We start from the raw sequence: 16,101 nt of genomic DNA, 5'->3' as shown, positions 1-16,101 counted from the left end.
GCGAGAACAGGGGAGGGGCTGAGAGAGAGGGAGACAGTGTGTTAACTCTGGTCTATATGAAGGTGGAGCCCTGCTCTTATAAGCAGGTAGAACGTTCCAGTAAATGAACAACGGGTAATGCAACTTGCAGGGACGAATTCACGTCAGTGTGTTTTTCTTACTGGAGTTGTTACCTGGGGCTTTCAGGGAGGAATAAAAACCATGTCATTTAAATCCCTTATCTCCCCATCTCAGCAGGTAGGTCTATGAGAAGAATATTTTCTTGAATAGGTATGTATGGATGCATCAGTCACTCAATCTTAGGACACCTCAAAGGCTGTGGGCACAAGACGAGGCAGCTGGCTTTCTCCTCCTCGAAGCCTCGTGCACCCGTTCGTCCCCAGGTGCCCCCAGGCACCCCATTCTCCCAAGTAGCCACCACCCCCTTGTCCCTCTTGCCTTGGGCCTATCCCTTGGGTCTATCCCTTCATCAGTGGACGTGCTGAAGTCCTTCCCTTGCTTATTTGCTCTGCAGTGAAATTTTGAGAGAGTGGAGAGTAGGTCGGATTCCCAGCGTCCTCCCCGTCCGCTGTGGTCACCACCGCTGTTTCTGTCTTCCGGAGCTCCTGCCCTCTTGGTTGAAACAAACGGAGCCCTGATCCTGGGCTTCGGTGTCTTCCGGAAGACCGTGCACTCGGGACGGCCTACCGCAGTGAGCAGGCTGCCTCCTGATGACGGGGCTGGTGTCACCCCAAGCTGCTGTGGGCCGAGCCCAGGTGGACCCAGCAAAGGCTGGGGGTTGGATCGGAAAATTGGACCTTTTCACGGGTGTCTCCCTGAGACGTGGCTGTAGGGCGCCTCCTTACGTGACATTACGTTACATTACATGGCTGCTCTTCTGTGGGTGTGATTAGTACCAAGAACGCTCGCCCTGCAGAAGGGCATAAGTTTTTAAGTTTTTTAAACATGTTGTGTTCAGCAAATGGAGTCAGTTAGCTTAACTACACAGTGGTTGTAGTCTCTATACAAGTCTTATTTCTAAAGTAGCCTGAAAGAATGTTCTAGAAAATGAGTATTTTTCCTCTGGATTCCATTCCTTGGTTTTCTTTTTCTATTTTTTTAAAATGTTTATGTTGAGAGAGAGAGAGGGAGAGAGAGAGAGAGAGAGCGAGCACATGAGTGGGAGACGGGAAGAGAGAGAGAATCCCAAACAGGCTCTGCCAGTGCAGAGCCTGACTCGGGGCTCTATCTCACCAACCGTGAGACCAGGACCTGAGCCGACATCAGGAGTTGGACGCTCAACTGACTGAGCCACCCGGGTGCCCCTTCTTCTATTTTAAGGAGTCTAAGCAAAATTGTGAAATAAAACAAAATGGCAGAACATACACCATGAGGGTGTTGCTGTTCTCTTTGCGGGAGTGACGTGGGTGGGGGGGCATATAGTTAACCCAACAGGGGCACCGTTGGGTAGCGGGTCATTTCAGAGAGATGCTGACCAGGGGACCACGGTCAGCCCACCTCTGACTCCTCACTGAGTGGCCCTGGGCAGGCTGACCTCCCTGTTGATGAGATAACATCGGTATCACATGGGAGAGCGCCGACCCACGGACTGGTCAGGGAGCCGCGGGCCAGCGGGCGGCAAGTGCCAAGAATGGTGGCCGAACCACACTGGCTCGGGGTGCCCAGGGCGCCCTGGGAGGCGGCGCGGCTTGTGACGACCGGCCCTGTTGGAGCTGACAGTGTGGGGGGCGCTGCGTGTCTGGTTTCCTTCCCCCGCCCCCCAGATCTCCACCCTAGCCGCTGGGGGGGGTGGGTGATCCGGCTCTGGAAACCGCAAGATTTCCCAAACTGTTCTCGGAACGCTTGGCAGCAACAGCGGTGTTCTGTGGGTCTGCAAACAGATCTGGAACACGCTGGATTGTCTTTCGTATTCTGTCGCCCAGTGGGGCTCCTTGGAGGGGACTGGAGGCAAGCATGTTCACCGTGTCACCAATGTAGGTCACCACAGAATGCTTTTGTCGTGGACTAAGTATGGCCATGTTCCTTCTTTTTGGGAAAATACCTAGGATCTGAATAACCAGGCGGTTTTGTTGCTGACTTTTTCCTTGAGTCTTTAAAGACAAAGGGCTTCCGTGGACGTCCATCGAGTCCCCGCGATGGAATGTGATTTATATACATGTCACACTGCACTTGTATGAGCGCTATGGGATTTGTGTGTGATACCAATTTCTGGGTCCTCCTCGGTGAGGGGTGGGTGACAACGCTTGGTGCTACTCGTGGCGAAGACCGGAAGTCTTTGGGTCACTCTGGTCCCCGAGTTAATCCCGAGCCACTTCCGGGGCCCCCCGCTCCTCCCGTCCTATGCTCGCTCCACAGAGCCCCTCCCTGGCTAGGCCTTCACTCCAAATGCACCTTTTCTTCCAGCCTCTGCAGTGGCTGAGGGTTTACATTTTAAATGAGTTATTTGTATATATGTGAATATTCATGTTTGTTTATTTTTGAGAGAGAGAGTGCAGGGGAGGGGCAGAGAGGGAGACTGTACAGAATCCGAAGCAGGCTCCAAGCTCCGAGCTGTCGGCACAGACCCTGTCGCGGGGCTTGAACCCACAATCCGCAAGATCGTGACCCGAGCCAAAGTCAGATGCTCAACCCACTGAGCCGCCCCGGCGCCCCTAAATGAATTGTTATATTAATTCTAACGCCAAGGAGGTCTGCTGACTCCAACATGTGAGACTCCCTTGCAGCTAGTTTCCTGTGAACTTGGGGGCGGCCTTCCGCCTTTATGTCTCCGCAGCTTTGTCTCTACTCTCAGCCTCTGACATTCTCTGCCTGGCCATCTGCGTTTGTGAACAACGTTCTGCCCTTTGGGTTTTGTACTTTTGTGTTGTTTCCTGCCTGGCCTCTAGCAGCAGGAATGGTTAAATCTGGCTTCTTAGCACGGGAAAAACACCACTTCCTGATCTGGGGCCAACTTGGAAATGGATCCCATGCTGGGCTGAACACTTGGAGACATTGCTAAATATCCTCCCTGACCCCTGCAAATAGTTTTGGAACTGCCTTCAGCCCGATTGGCAAGTCCGGAGAGGGGGTGAAATGCTAGAAATGCCCTCAGCAGAGGCTGCGACAAGGGTCGAGTTTGTGAATGGCCACCAGCCGTCTCTGTTGAAAGATCAGGCTCCTTGTCCAATGTGCGAGACGTGGGTTATTTAATTCCAGAGGCTCAATACTTTGCTTTCATGACTTTAAACCACACACGTGTTTCACCAGTTCCGATGCTTCAGTTTTATTGTTCTTTGAGATCGGTTCTAGATGGGTTAGCTCTGTCCTCTGCTTTTCAAACCAACCACACTGAAATTTTACAAAAACCAAGACTTCCCCACGTGGTATGAGTGGTGGTTCCATTCCTCCGAGTCTGTAATTCCCAGAATCAAAACCACCTGCAGGGTCAGCCCTCCTGTTAACCAAGTAGCACACGAATGACCTGAGTTCACACTCGAGTGTACTTTTCTCACATCCAGGCAGTTGCCCTTTCTCTCTGCAGGAAATGTGATGAATGCACCCAGGTTGGGCATGTCAGGTACAGTCTGTTGCTCTTGAGTCCCCAGCTGGGGCAGGGAAAGCTCCCGGGGCCAAAGGAGCACCACGTTTCGTGGGGGAGATATGAGAAGGGGCCCCCAGGCACGACAGAAACAACACATAGTTATGTCCTGTTTGAGTGACAGCAGAAATCACTCCCAGGGCGATCCTTTCCCCTTCTGGTTAAGTGGTGTTGATTTAATTTCCCCACATCACTGACAGGCGTCTGCATCACATTCGGAACAGGACACTCAACCGACACTCCACTTCTGTCACTACTTAATAACTTGAGCTGATTTTAAAACCAGGAAGAGAACAAAATATTTGAAAACACTAGAAACCTTCATCTGAAGGCGTTTGTACATTTATGCACCATATGCGGTGTTCTCAAGCACATACGGAATGTTGTGGGGGAGAAGGACTCCATCGCGGGCCATCAAGCAAGACAACAGATTTCAAAGAAAAGGTAGGGATACGAGCTATGGTTCGATAACAACTTAGCTAAATTAAAATGAATGGCGATAAGAAAACTAAAACACACCATACATCTGGAAATTATTTCAAGGCACTTTCAAACATAACTCGTGAACACAAAAACAAAAACAAACTACAGTAAAAAATAAGTATCCCTTAGAACTGCATTGGAAAAATAAATGCTAACAAAATTGGAAGGATGTAACCAAAAAGTTGCGTGGAGGGAATTTATAGGCGCACGTGTTTATATTAGGGAAGAAAGACCAAAAATTCATGAGCACTTATCTCTACCTCAAGCAGTTAAAGAGGAAAGTCAAGTCAAACATGAAACATAATAAATATAATTAATGAAAACAAAATATATATAAAGCCTTAAATCTGTGAAAGGGAAAAAACAAAGCTATCGTACAAAGCATCAACGAAGGCAAAAATCAGTAATTTGAAATAAATACTAAACACAAAGAAGCTGGTTACACTGGTCAAGGAAGAAGCATGAGGAAGGAGAGAGGGGCTCCGGCCCCAGAGGAAGCAGAGCCCTAAGAGCATCAACACAAGGCTCGAGGGAGAACGGGGTCGTGCGCAACTCCTGGGATCAGACAACAGAGAGGTGGAAATAAGTAAATAAAAACCAACACGTATGAAAAGCTACAGAGAAAAGTAAGAAGATAGACAACGGAGGGGGTACCCAGGGAGGGGGTGTTGTTATTCTGCACCTTGTGTGTGGAGACACGGTGAGAACCTGGACGTTCATGCGGAGAGAAATCACTGGAGAATTTTGAGCAAAAGGATAAAGACGAATTTTTCTCAGCATGCTGAAGCTTCCTTTCTGCCTCCTGTAGCATCTGTTGGAAGGTCTGGCCTCCACCTAACTTCTTCTCTTGAAGGTGATTCTTTTCTTTCTTGCCGCTTTCAGGAAATGTTGTGTCTCCTGGCTCGTTACGACCGGTCTGGTTGCAGATGGGCTTGCATTCAGTGCGTTGGGGACGGCGTGCATCTCTGACTGAACGACTCCCGTCTTCCGTGAGTAGGGCTGCTGACGTAGCAGGAGGCCCCGTTAAATCTGAATGTCAGGAAAGCGATGAATGGCTGGTGTATGTTCTGTGCAATACGCATGTGGGCACACTTACTCTAGAAATCATTAGTAGTCATCTGAAACTCAAACGTCACGGGGCGCCGTCCATCTGATCCGGCAGCCCTGTTACAGGTTCAGGGAAGTTCTCGGCTCTTGTCCTCACCCGCATGACCTTCCTCCCCTGTTTCTCTCCCTCCAGTTGCGGGTGTATGAGCCTGCCTCCTCCTACACTCCTTGTCGCTCGTCACATTATATTTTTCCTGCCTTTGTTACATTCCTTTAAAATTATCTCCTAGCTCATCGATTTTCTCTTTAGCTGAATATTACATCAACTTAATGCACCTTTTGGCTCTAATTTTTTCTAAGCTTATTTATTTATTTTGAGAGAGAGTGAGCACAAGCAGGGGAGGGTCAGAGAGAGAGAGAGAGAGAAAGAGAGAGAGAGAGAATCCCAAGCAGGCTTCACGCTGTCAGCACAGACCCCGACTCCGGGCTTGATCTCACGAACGGTGAGATCAAGACCTGAGCTGAAATCAAGTTCAAGTTGGATGCTTAACTGACTGAGCCACCCAGGCGCCGTATTTTTCGCTTTAGTTTTAAAGATTATCTTTTTCACTTCATTTAGGTATTTTTCAAATTAACCTAGTCTTTTTTGGCTAATATCACTTCTCTCCTGTTTTCAACTTCTTGTAATTCTTCAACCACTCCGCACACGTCCACTTTATGGTCTGATTCTGGTAACATCACGCTGGTGGCCTCGGAGCCTCCATGGTGCCGCTGTGCTGGCTCTTGCTCCCCACGGCGGCTCCCTGGCCAGTTCCATGGTTGTGGTTCCATGTGTCCGCTTGCCTTGGGTGGCCATCCCCAGGTGGGGCCCGGCTTGGGGCTGCCAATCCAGAAAGCTCCATGCCTGCTCCTGCCCGAGGTTCCAGGGGCTCCTCCAGGCTGGTGTCTAGTCTGGGGGCAATCTGGACTCAGATTCTTCGGGAAGCTCAGAAGAGGGCAGTTTTCCTGGTGTTGCTCCCCTTGCCCGGGGTGGGTGTTTCCTAGTTCATCCTTGTGTCCGGGGAGCGACCTCTGTGTGTGTCGTCTGTAAGCAGGGATGAGCTCCGATCACCAGCAGAGCCACCAGGTGCGGAGCCTGGGATGCGGAGACCACGTGCTCAGGCTCCCCTTCCGTCTGCTTCTCGGCGGCCGCTGCCGTGCGTGCGTGGCCTTTGCCTGGAGTGCGGGAGCTCGTTTACATGGGTTTCCGTGTTATTTTATTTAGCATCACTGGATACGTGGCAGTGGCCGTTTCCAGAGCGTCTGACCTGCCGGGTGCTGAGAGAGTCAAGGTCATCGTTAAACACATCCTCACGGACGGTCCAGGGGCATTCATGTTCTCCTCGACGTGCTTTCCAGCGACGCTCATGTGTATCTCGTTGGGTCACGTTGGGTCTTTACTGTCACGACCTGTCCTTTAGGCTCTGACCCGGCAAGTGAGCGGAGAGGTGGACCCCAGAGCAATTGCTGTCCTCAGGGACCTTCCGCAAGGTTTTGAGAAGGGAACATTACACCTGCTAGTCCACACGTGCCGTCTCAGGTGACTGATGGAGGTTAATTCAGGTCTCCCAAAAGAGAAAGGTATTTTGACGATCCGTATTTCATTCTCTCTCCGTGGGAATTCTAGGCCCTATTATTGTCCTCGGAGGCACGTCCCGTACCTTCAAAACTGCTACCCATGATTGGCATTTCGGGAGCAGAGCCGAAGGCCTCGTTTTCCTGCCATTTTATAGATGTGCTTGTGCGTTACGCACGCATTCTTGTAAATCCGTACAAATCAGCAGACTTGTCCATTGAGTAGTACCGGGAAGTCTATGAATTCAGTGTTCAAAAGTCTTGTTCCAAAGAGCCCCCCAATTTCTTCTGGGCGGGCCATCAATTACCGCACGAAAACAAGCTTTTGTAGTTTCTTGCTAAAAACTATTTTAATGGTAGAATTTTTCTTCGGTTGTCAGATTTGTCACCACATTTATTTTTCTCACATATATTTGGGCTGTCTCTTGTCTGCCAGCAACTGCCAACGTTTGACAAAACAAAAAGAAGCAAATGAATATTTTAAGAACGCAAATAGAAATGGGTCAATTAAATTTGATTCAACATCTTTTCTTTTTTTTTAAATGTTTGTTTATTTTTGAGAGAGAGACAGAGTGTGAGTGGGGGAGGGGCAGAGCGAGAGGGAGACACAGAATCCGAAGCATCTCCAGGCTCTGAGCTGTCAGCACAGAGCCCGACGCGGGGCTCAAACTCATGAACCGTGAGATCGTGACCTGAGCCGAAGTCGGAAGCTTAACCGACCGAGCCACCCAGGCGCCCCTCTTTTTTGGCTTCACGCCCAAAGTGGGGCTTGAACTCATGACCCTGAGATCGAGAGTTGCATGCTGTACAGACTGAGCCCACCAGACATCCCTAAGTGTTCCACCTCTTGCATCAGGTTGTAAGTCAGTGTTGTCCATGGAGGCCACTATGGAGGGAGTCAGGATCTTTACCACATTTCCTGCTCTGACACCCCGAGTCACTGTGGAAAACCAGAAGTGAAGGTTGACAACAGTTAAGGGTCAAAGGCGTTCAGAAGCCCAAGCTGCTCTGGGATCGATGACGACTTTCTACCTTGAAGGAGCCAGAGAACACATGGAAGGAAAGGAAAAATGTAGCTGGGGGGATAATCTGAGCAAAGCTGGGAGAATACAGATTTCGTGTTCTAATGAGACCAAAGACGGTCAATCTGTCTGGAACAAGATATTCTGATAAAAATGGCAGAGCAGGATACAAAATCGAGTCTTGAATACTAATCCTTTATGGGATGGGTCGCCGTAAAACATGTTCGAGCAGCTGAGAGATACAGCAGGGAGACTAGGGAGAGCCATTTTGAAAACATGTTTCCCACAGAAAAATACCACCCTGGTGGCTCAAAGGAAGCCGTGTTTCCGGATGGGACAGTGAAACATCTGAGTGACGGATGCGAAGAGACTGTGTTTCCTGATGGCACAGCTGTCAGTGTGGAAGGGCCAGTTTCACGACACGTGTGCACGGTCAAGCATTTCTTCAGATTAATTCAACTTTTTGTAGAAGTCTAAGTATTTGTGTAAGGGTAATAATCGAAAATAATGTCACTGGCCCTGAGGTTTTGTCTATGACTTTGATCTGGTTCCCTCTATGGAGAACATGAATGAAAACACTGGTTTTTGTTCTCTTCCCTGACCTTGGTCATCTTGAGTTGCAACCGAAAAAATACTTCGAGTCTTCAGTGAATGCCCCCGTCTAGAAACCCGAGTCGATAGCAGGACAACTTCTCTGAGACACACTGAGAAAGTGCTCCGAGGGCACGCTCCTCCCTGACGCCCGATGTGCAGAGGGTAAAACCCGAGGCCGTTGGCACCCGGCCGGCTCCCCGTGGCCCGACGTCATGATGGACTTTTCCCAGCTTCCTCATAGGGCAGTCTACGCGGGCTCTGGGTCACTCTTCTTGAACGGTTATCCATCATGGTCCCTCAGTCCCCCGCAACCCTGCCTCTCTCCTTCAAGGTAAAACTTCCAGCCTAGGATCTCAGGCTGCGTGAGCAGGCCCACCACCCTGTCATTCTCCAGTGCACCTGCTCTCAGCCCGACCGAGTTTCTGTCAATACCCTGAACCCGCTGTGCGTCTCCCCTGCTCTGGCCGTTCACGCTCTCTGCCCTCGCTCACTAAGGTCTGGAATGAGGATTCCAGACCTCGCTCATGCCCACGCAGCCCCGACGTGCTGCACAGGGGCAGCTCCGGCCGCCGAGGGGGCTGACTTACCAGGCTACTCTTCCCCGTCAGGAATGGCGACAGAACCATTGTCTTCAGCAACGGGCAGAGGGAGATTCAAACGTCCTGCTTCAAGAGGAGGGAATACCCCGATGGCACCATCAAGATTGTGTACTCCACGGGCTACCAGGAAACCCAGTGTGCGTCTGGGCGGCTGAAGCTCAGATATGAGGCTGGAACCATGGTCCTGGACAGAAGCGGGTCGTCCCTCAACACCCAACGCTCTGTGTGACTTCCCAATTATAGTTTTCTTTGCTAAAACAGACATAAAAAACTGATAGTATATTCACTGCCCGAGATGATGGGGAACACATAAAACTTTAGGACAACCGAAGTCATGCAGAAATTGTCAAGGAAGAGACCCCCTTGTCCCCAGGCTTCCTGGTCGGGACAGGTGGTTAGATCAACACTGGTTGGAGAACATGGGGCTCATGAAAGCATGAGTTCCAGGACCCAAGCAAGACCACCCCCCTTCGCTCATCTCAAGAGCCAGCTCTACCCTATGACAGGCCCCAGAGGACGGAGATAAAGCCGGGTGCTCAGCAGGCAGCCCCCTCGGGCCCACTGATGAAGAGGTACCAGCTTCTTTTCGTCCGCAGGTGGTTTCAACTTGTGCCTGCGCCAGGGTTCCCCTTCCTCCGGGATTACAGCGGCTCAGCCTGACCCTCCGTGACCTCTAACACCCATGACCTTGCCAGGTCAGATAGGAAGATGGTTCTAGTCACTACAAAGCGAACCCATGAGGAGCCCGACCCAAGGACAGCGAGCCACCTCCTGAGACTTACGATCATTTAATCTCAAAGTCAAAACGATGCCCCATTTCTTGTTTATTTTGCTGTCTCGTAGGCTGCCTTGAACATGAGCAGGACATTGGCAGTTAGCTGGTTTTTATACTAATGGGGAGAGTCCCCCTGTCACAGGGGAGAAATACCTTCTTGAAAAATCTGATCGCAAGATGTGGGTTTATGTACACGGTTTCAATATGTACTTGTGTTTTCATTTGATCGACATGAAAAATCATGTTTTGGTACCCGTAATTATTTCAGTCCTAAAGTCTATTGTGCACGCATTACTGAGGCCCTCAATATCTTGGTAATGCTGTTTAAAGTGACCCAGGGACAGTGCCTGGGTGGCTCAGTCGGTTAAGCATCTGACTTCAGCTTGGCTCATGATCTCATGGTTTGTAGGTTCAAGCCCCATGTTGGGCTCTGTGCTGACAGCTCAGAGCCTGGTTGGGATTTTCTCGCCCTCTCTCTCTGCCCCTCCTCTGCTCGTGTTCTCTCTCAAAATAAATAAATAAACATTAAAAAAAAATAATAAAGTGACCCAGGGACAATGTGCTGTCTCAGCTCTGAAGGAAAATAAAAGCACTCTAGTTCAGCTATGTGGGACAGAGGACTTTTCCTTTCTGATCATGGTCACTTGCAGATTAACAGGTAAAAGTAACCCGTTATGGAAAAGCTGCTTTAGGTTTGGCTAAAAAAAAAAAAAAAAAAAAAAAACACACACAAAAACGAACTTGCTGATTGTTTTATTTTGAATCAGCTTATCCTGAGAATTTTCACTAAAGCAGACAAAACGAAACACCGCTGTACCAAATAGAAAGAATGAAACTTCTGTTCCTGGCGAGCGAGGAGAAACTAATGAAATTTTTGTGGGTAAACTGTGTTCAGGAGCCAGAAGACCCACCTGGCTGGCGGTTTTCAGGACACGTACCTGCCGAACTCCTGGGTAGTCTCGTGTGTGAGGTCTGGAATCAGAACAGGATGGGGTGTGGGGCTGGTGTGTGTGCATCCGGGCACACTGGTCATCAGGACTCAGTGCAATGCATTTCACACTTTCTTCCAAAAAGGTGGAATTTACTCCAGTTGGGCTCGTAGCACCTCCTCAAGGTTCCTTAGCACCTCCTCAAGGCTCCTTAGCACCTCCTCAAGGCTACTTAGCACCTCCTCAAGGCTCCTTAGCACCTTCTCAAGGCTCCTTAGCGCCACCTCAAGGCTCTTAGCACTCCCCCAAGAGTTCTTAGCACTTGCTCAAGGCTTTTAGCACCTGCTCAAGGCTCTTAGCACCTCCTCAAGGCTCTTAGCACCTCCTCAAGGCTCTTAGCACTTACTCAAGGCTCCTTAGCGCCTCCTCAAGGCTCTAAGCACTCCCCAAAGACTTCTTAGCACCTGCTCAAGGCTCTTAGCACCTCCTCAAAGCTCTTAACCCTCCTCAAGGCTCTTTAGCACCACCTCAAGGCTACTTAGCACCTCAAGTATCCTTAGCACCTCCTCAAAGCTACTTAGCACCTCCCCAAGACTCCTTAGCACCTCCCCAAGACTCTTTAGCACCTCCTCAAGGCTGTTAGCACTTCTTCAAAGCTCCTTAGCACTTTCTCAAGGCTCTTAGCACCTCTTCAAGGCTACTTAGCACCTCCTCAAGGCTCCTTAGCGCCTCCTCAAGGCTCCTTAGCACCTCCTCACGGCTCCTTAGCACTTCCTCAAAGCTCCTTACCACTTCCTCAAGGCTCCTTAGCACCTCCTCAAGGTTCCTTAGTGTCTCCTCAAGGCTCCTTAGCGCCACCTCAAGGCTCTTAGCACTCCCCCAAGAGTTCTTAGCACCTCCCCAAGACTCCTTAGCACCTCCTCAAGGCTTCTTAGCTCTTCCTCAAGGCTCTTAGCACTCCCCCCAAGACTCCTTAGCACCTCCTCAAGGCTGTTAGCACTTCCTCAAAGCTCCTTAGCACTTCCTCAAGGCTCTTAGCACCTCTTCAAGGCTACTTAGCACCTCCTCAAGGCTTCCTAGCACCTTCTCAAGTGGTGATACGCAGTACATTATTTTGTGAATATACACGCATTTGCAAGCAGCATATAAAAGGGTGCAGTTGGTCACAAAGGCAGCATGAAAAATGCCTAGAAAAAGCACAGTGAGCGTTCAGGCTCGAGAAGGGGGCCAGCTTGGCTCGGGTTCTGAATGAGGACCCGAAGACCTCCAGGCAGATTGGAGGCTCCCTACTTCACCCTGTCTGTGCGTGTGACACATAGATTTCCCGGGAATGCTGTGGGGGTGGGTGGGAGAAGATCCATGATGGAGTCATCCCCTTTTTCACTGGAAGTGCTCTGTGTGTTCCCGAAGAAAAATATCTGTGTCCAGAGCGTGGCATCCCAGCTCATCCCGCTCTGGCCCCACCTGCCCTGCCTGCCGCTCCCTCCCACTCTCCAGAGCCTTCTCCAAGCCCCCCTCCCTGGGACGAGCCCCTGCCCCATCTTCTACGAGCCGCCACTGCTGTCCTCCGGAGGCTGGTGCGGCCACTTTGCCTCTGGAAAGCCTTCCGTGATCCACCCCCTGGCAGGGGCAGGCCCTCCAGTCCGCTGGTCCCCTCCCCCCTCAGCCCGTCCCAAACTGGTTCCCACCACCTACTTACCTGTGTCCCCCCCCCCTCCCCCTGCCAGGGGCCTGGAGCAAATCGGGGTGGACCCCAAGCCTCCTGCATCTTTGCCCCGCCTCCCAACTGTGAAACTAGTGCCCCGGATGTTTTGGAAATTAGTTCTGGCACAAGTGAGCGAGTCCATCACGTGATGGGGTCGCCATAACCCTGATTATTGCTGGTTCTGCAAAATCAGAGGCTCTGTGAACACAGAAGGCTGTGGTCACAAACCTGAGGACTTTGTTTAGTAATGCTCAGCCGAGTCAGTGTGACTTTGAAACCACTTTTTCTTGAGCACTTAAAGGTGGGTTGTAGAGGCGCCTGGGTGGCTCAGTTGGTTAAGCGTCCGATTTCAGCTTGGGTCATGATCTCGCAGTTTGCAGGTTCGAGCCCCACGTCGGGCTCTGTGCTGACAGCTCGGAGCCTGGAGTCTGCTTCAGATTCTGTGTGTCTCTCTCTCTCTGCCTCTCCCCCACTGTTCTCTGTCTCTGTCTATCAAAAATAAATAAGTCTAAAAAAAATTTTAAAATAATGAAGGTGGGTTCTAATTAGATTAGATCTTCTCAAAGAAGTAAAAATTGATTCACAGATTCAGTATGTGATGCTCACGGGAACAGCGTGTGGCAGGCAGCCTGTCCCCGCTCCCTGCGGCTGCCGTAACAAACGTGACAAACCACGGCAGCCTGCCGCAGGAACACCGTGGCAGCCTGCCCCCCACGGTCCCCAAAGGCCAAGAGTCCCGACTGAGATCGCAGCAGGGCCACACCCCCTCTGGAGGCCCCCGGGGAGGCTGTCCCTGGCCTCATCACTTCTGGGGCTGTGGGTGATTCCTGGCGCTCTCCGCCAGCACAGGGGCTGGGGCTCTGCGTCATGTCCTCGTGGCCGTTCCGCTGTTTGTGTCTGTGCCCCGATTTCCCTCCTCTTCCAGGGACACCGGCCATCAGATTTAGGGCCTGTGCTACTCCACAATGACTTCATCCTAAGCCTCTGCAAAGACCACATGTGACCCTAAACAAGGTCACATTTGCGGGTCCCAGGTGGACGTGAACTCTGGGGGGACACTATTCGACCCAGTACACAGACCCCTCCTGACTTCTCCTGCCTCAAGGGATGGCATCAGCTACTGTCCAGGAACCTTGGTTCCTTTTAGGGCAGACGGGTTTTGAGGAAAAAATCCGGAAGGTCAGCGGTGCACGGAGCGTCGAATCTGGGGGGAGGGCACCTGCCGCTGGTTTTGCAGCTGCGTTCATCTTCACAGGTCCCGGGATGAGGACGCGACGTCTTGGGGCCTTTGCTGCCTCCTGGGGGGCTCCCGAAGGGATGCACTCAACAGGGCTCTCCCCGCAGCCCGCGTTCCCGCACAAGTTTCCGATCAAGGGTGGTGGACGTATGAGACCAGGAGGGTCCTCGGCTCCGTCCCCACTCCGGTCGCCTGCCTCTAGCAAGCAGCTCTGTGGCTTCTCTGTCCTCTAGTGGCCAGGTTTCTGCCTGATGGCACCGTGCGCTCAGGGACAGGACTTACTGCCCTGCCGCTGGACTTCCTGCCCAGATCCCCGTGTCTCTTCTCGAGAGACCCCAGGCCAGCTTCAGCAGCCCTCAGCCCACCGTGGAATGTGTGCTCTTTCCCACGGCAGGAGCTAGCCCTCCTCACCCCCGTCTGCCCTCGGAAAGCACCGGTGTCCCTCGTGTGTCCAGCATCGGTGCCATCTGGTGGTCCAGGCTTGTTTAGGTGGTTTCTGCGTTTCCACGAGGACTCAGTGCCGCAGAGCCAGGGGCCGGGAAACCCCCCGCGGGGGTGCCCAGAGGCAGGTGCCCTGGGACCCTCGCCGCCAGACTCCATCCCAGTTTTCCAGCTCAGAAGAGACAAGTGACGTGACTATGAGGGTCTCAGGGATGCTCACCCGCCCCAGTTTAAGGCACTGATGTGGTCTGCACGGCCCCTCTGGATCGATGGGCACCCCTACCCCCTTCACAATATGCCAACGGCCAGGGAGGCCCAGCCCCAAGCTGGGCTCCTGAGTCTGCTGGGTTCCTCCTCTTCTGAGGGGACAAGGGTCCTGAAGCCCAGGGCCCGTCCTCTGGGAGCAGCTGTGGGTGAACATGGTGGGGGGGGGCACATGAGGCGGAGGGTCCAGAAAGTTCCAGGAGGCCAGTGACCACTTTGGCAGCCCTCGCTGGTGCCGAGAGCCGCTGCTCGGCTGTGTTCTTTGTTCAGTCTGGTCCTGACCGCGGAGGGATCCGAGGCCCCGTGGGTGTCTGGGACCCTTCCGTAACTTTCTCCTGAAGCAGATTCCACCCAACATCTGCTGTCCACCTGACCTCAGGTGGCGTCGAGGCCTCAGGGGCTACTCCCGGCCTCAGTCTCCCTGCATCTCCCCATCTGACCGCCCTTCCGTTTTTACAGGCGATCTGCTCTGCAGGCAACCCCCGTGTCTGCCAGGTCCCCTTCTGAGCACCGCACCCAGGCTTGCCTCCAGGAAAGTCTCCCCCTGCTCCCCGGGGGCGCCCCTGACCCCTGACCCCCGGGATGATGACACCCACGCGACCTAGGCCTGTCCTGTCATCGACGGTTGGGGTAGGCCAGGGTCTTCCTTGGGTTTTCCACACAGAGGGCGAGCGAGAGAGAAGGAATTTCTTTCTGATGAAAGGAAGTGAGAGATTGAACCCGGAAGAGCCACACAGGGGGGCGAGGGCGGTTGGGGGAGGAGTGAGCCCAGCCGGGCGCGGGCCGAGTCCGGCAGGAACAACCCGGCAGCCCGTCCCCCCGGCCTGAGGCCATCTCCCCGCAGTGCAAGCCGGGAACCCTCCCTCACCCCTCGGCTACCCCGCCTGGTGTCCTACTGCAAGGCCGTGACCGCTCACGGGGAGGTCGCGGGGTACCCCGCCTGGGGACGTGAGCATCTCACCGGGGGTCGTGGGGACACAGCTTACCTCGCACTGTCCCTTCCTCGTGGGGTCCGCCTGCAGGGCAGCCAAGAGGCCCCACACGAGCTCCTCCACAGTCTGCACAGTGCGCACGGGTGAACATGGGGAGTCTACGCAGCAGACAAGAAGAGTCTGGAAGGTCAGGTTTTGAAGAGACCGCCGCGGGGAGCTGCCCATGTCCGCAAGGCTCCCCTCACGCCCACGAGGGCAGCCGGCCCGAGCTGAGTCTGCACGGCCTGCCCCCGGGGTCTGCCTCGCCCTGCCGGCCACCATGCCTCTGCAACCCGCTCGCACGTTACCCAGCAGCTTCCGGCTCAGGGGCCACTCCGCACTGGGAGAGCTGGGCAGGTGGGGGCTGCACTCCAGCCCAGTGTGACCGCTGTGTCCCGGGAGCACACTTCTCTCCTACTTCCCCCTTCCTTCCGGGAGATTCTCATGACTTCCTGCGTCCCCTGCTGCTGGCTGCTTCTAACCTCGAGTCAAAGGGAGATGGGATCCAGTTTTGAAATGGAGTAAGAACCTTCACCTCCAACTGCGGGGCGTTTCTAGCTCCCTAGAGATTTCCTGGAGTCAAAGAGCCCAGCGTCCCGCAGGCTCCTTTAGTTAAATTCCCCTTCAGCTGCTTGTCTCCTGGTCCTTTGCTCGCAGTGACTCTTGGGTCTTTGTGTCCTTTGGCATTGTCAGCTCCTATAGTGCCCAGTTTGGAGTATGAGGCACCCCCCCAAGCCCCAAACCCAACACCTTGTTTGGCTTGGGGTCCCAAGTGGGACTGCCTTCTTTCCCCTCCATGACCCCTGTGTTTGCCCCGGTACCCTGGTGCAGTCTAGCTTCTTC

At 52.9% G+C, this 16,101-nt stretch overlaps 1 long non-coding RNA gene across 2 annotated transcripts; it reads right to left on the bottom strand.

Annotated features, from left to right (window-relative positions):
• Positions 1–5,945: 5,945 nt before the first annotated feature.
• Positions 5,946–15,432, bottom strand: LOC113598581 (uncharacterized). Of its 2 annotated transcripts, XR_008298206.1 has the most exons (4): positions 15,274–15,432; positions 8,925–9,188; positions 7,566–7,753; positions 5,946–7,160 (listed from the first exon to the last, which is right to left on the bottom strand). It is a non-coding gene; the product is annotated as an uncharacterized LOC113598581 (long non-coding RNA). The 2 variants fall into 2 exon arrangements; XR_003419188.2 differs by lacking the exon at positions 5,946–7,160 and having other exon boundaries at positions 7,191–7,753.
• Positions 15,433–16,101: the final 669 nt, after the last annotated feature.

This window comes from Acinonyx jubatus, chromosome B2 (genome assembly GCF_027475565.1).
Source record: "Acinonyx jubatus isolate Ajub_Pintada_27869175 chromosome B2, VMU_Ajub_asm_v1.0, whole genome shotgun sequence".
NCBI classification, from domain to species: domain Eukaryota; kingdom Metazoa; phylum Chordata; class Mammalia; order Carnivora; family Felidae; genus Acinonyx; species Acinonyx jubatus.
This window is presented reverse-complemented; position numbering and strand designations above follow the sequence as displayed.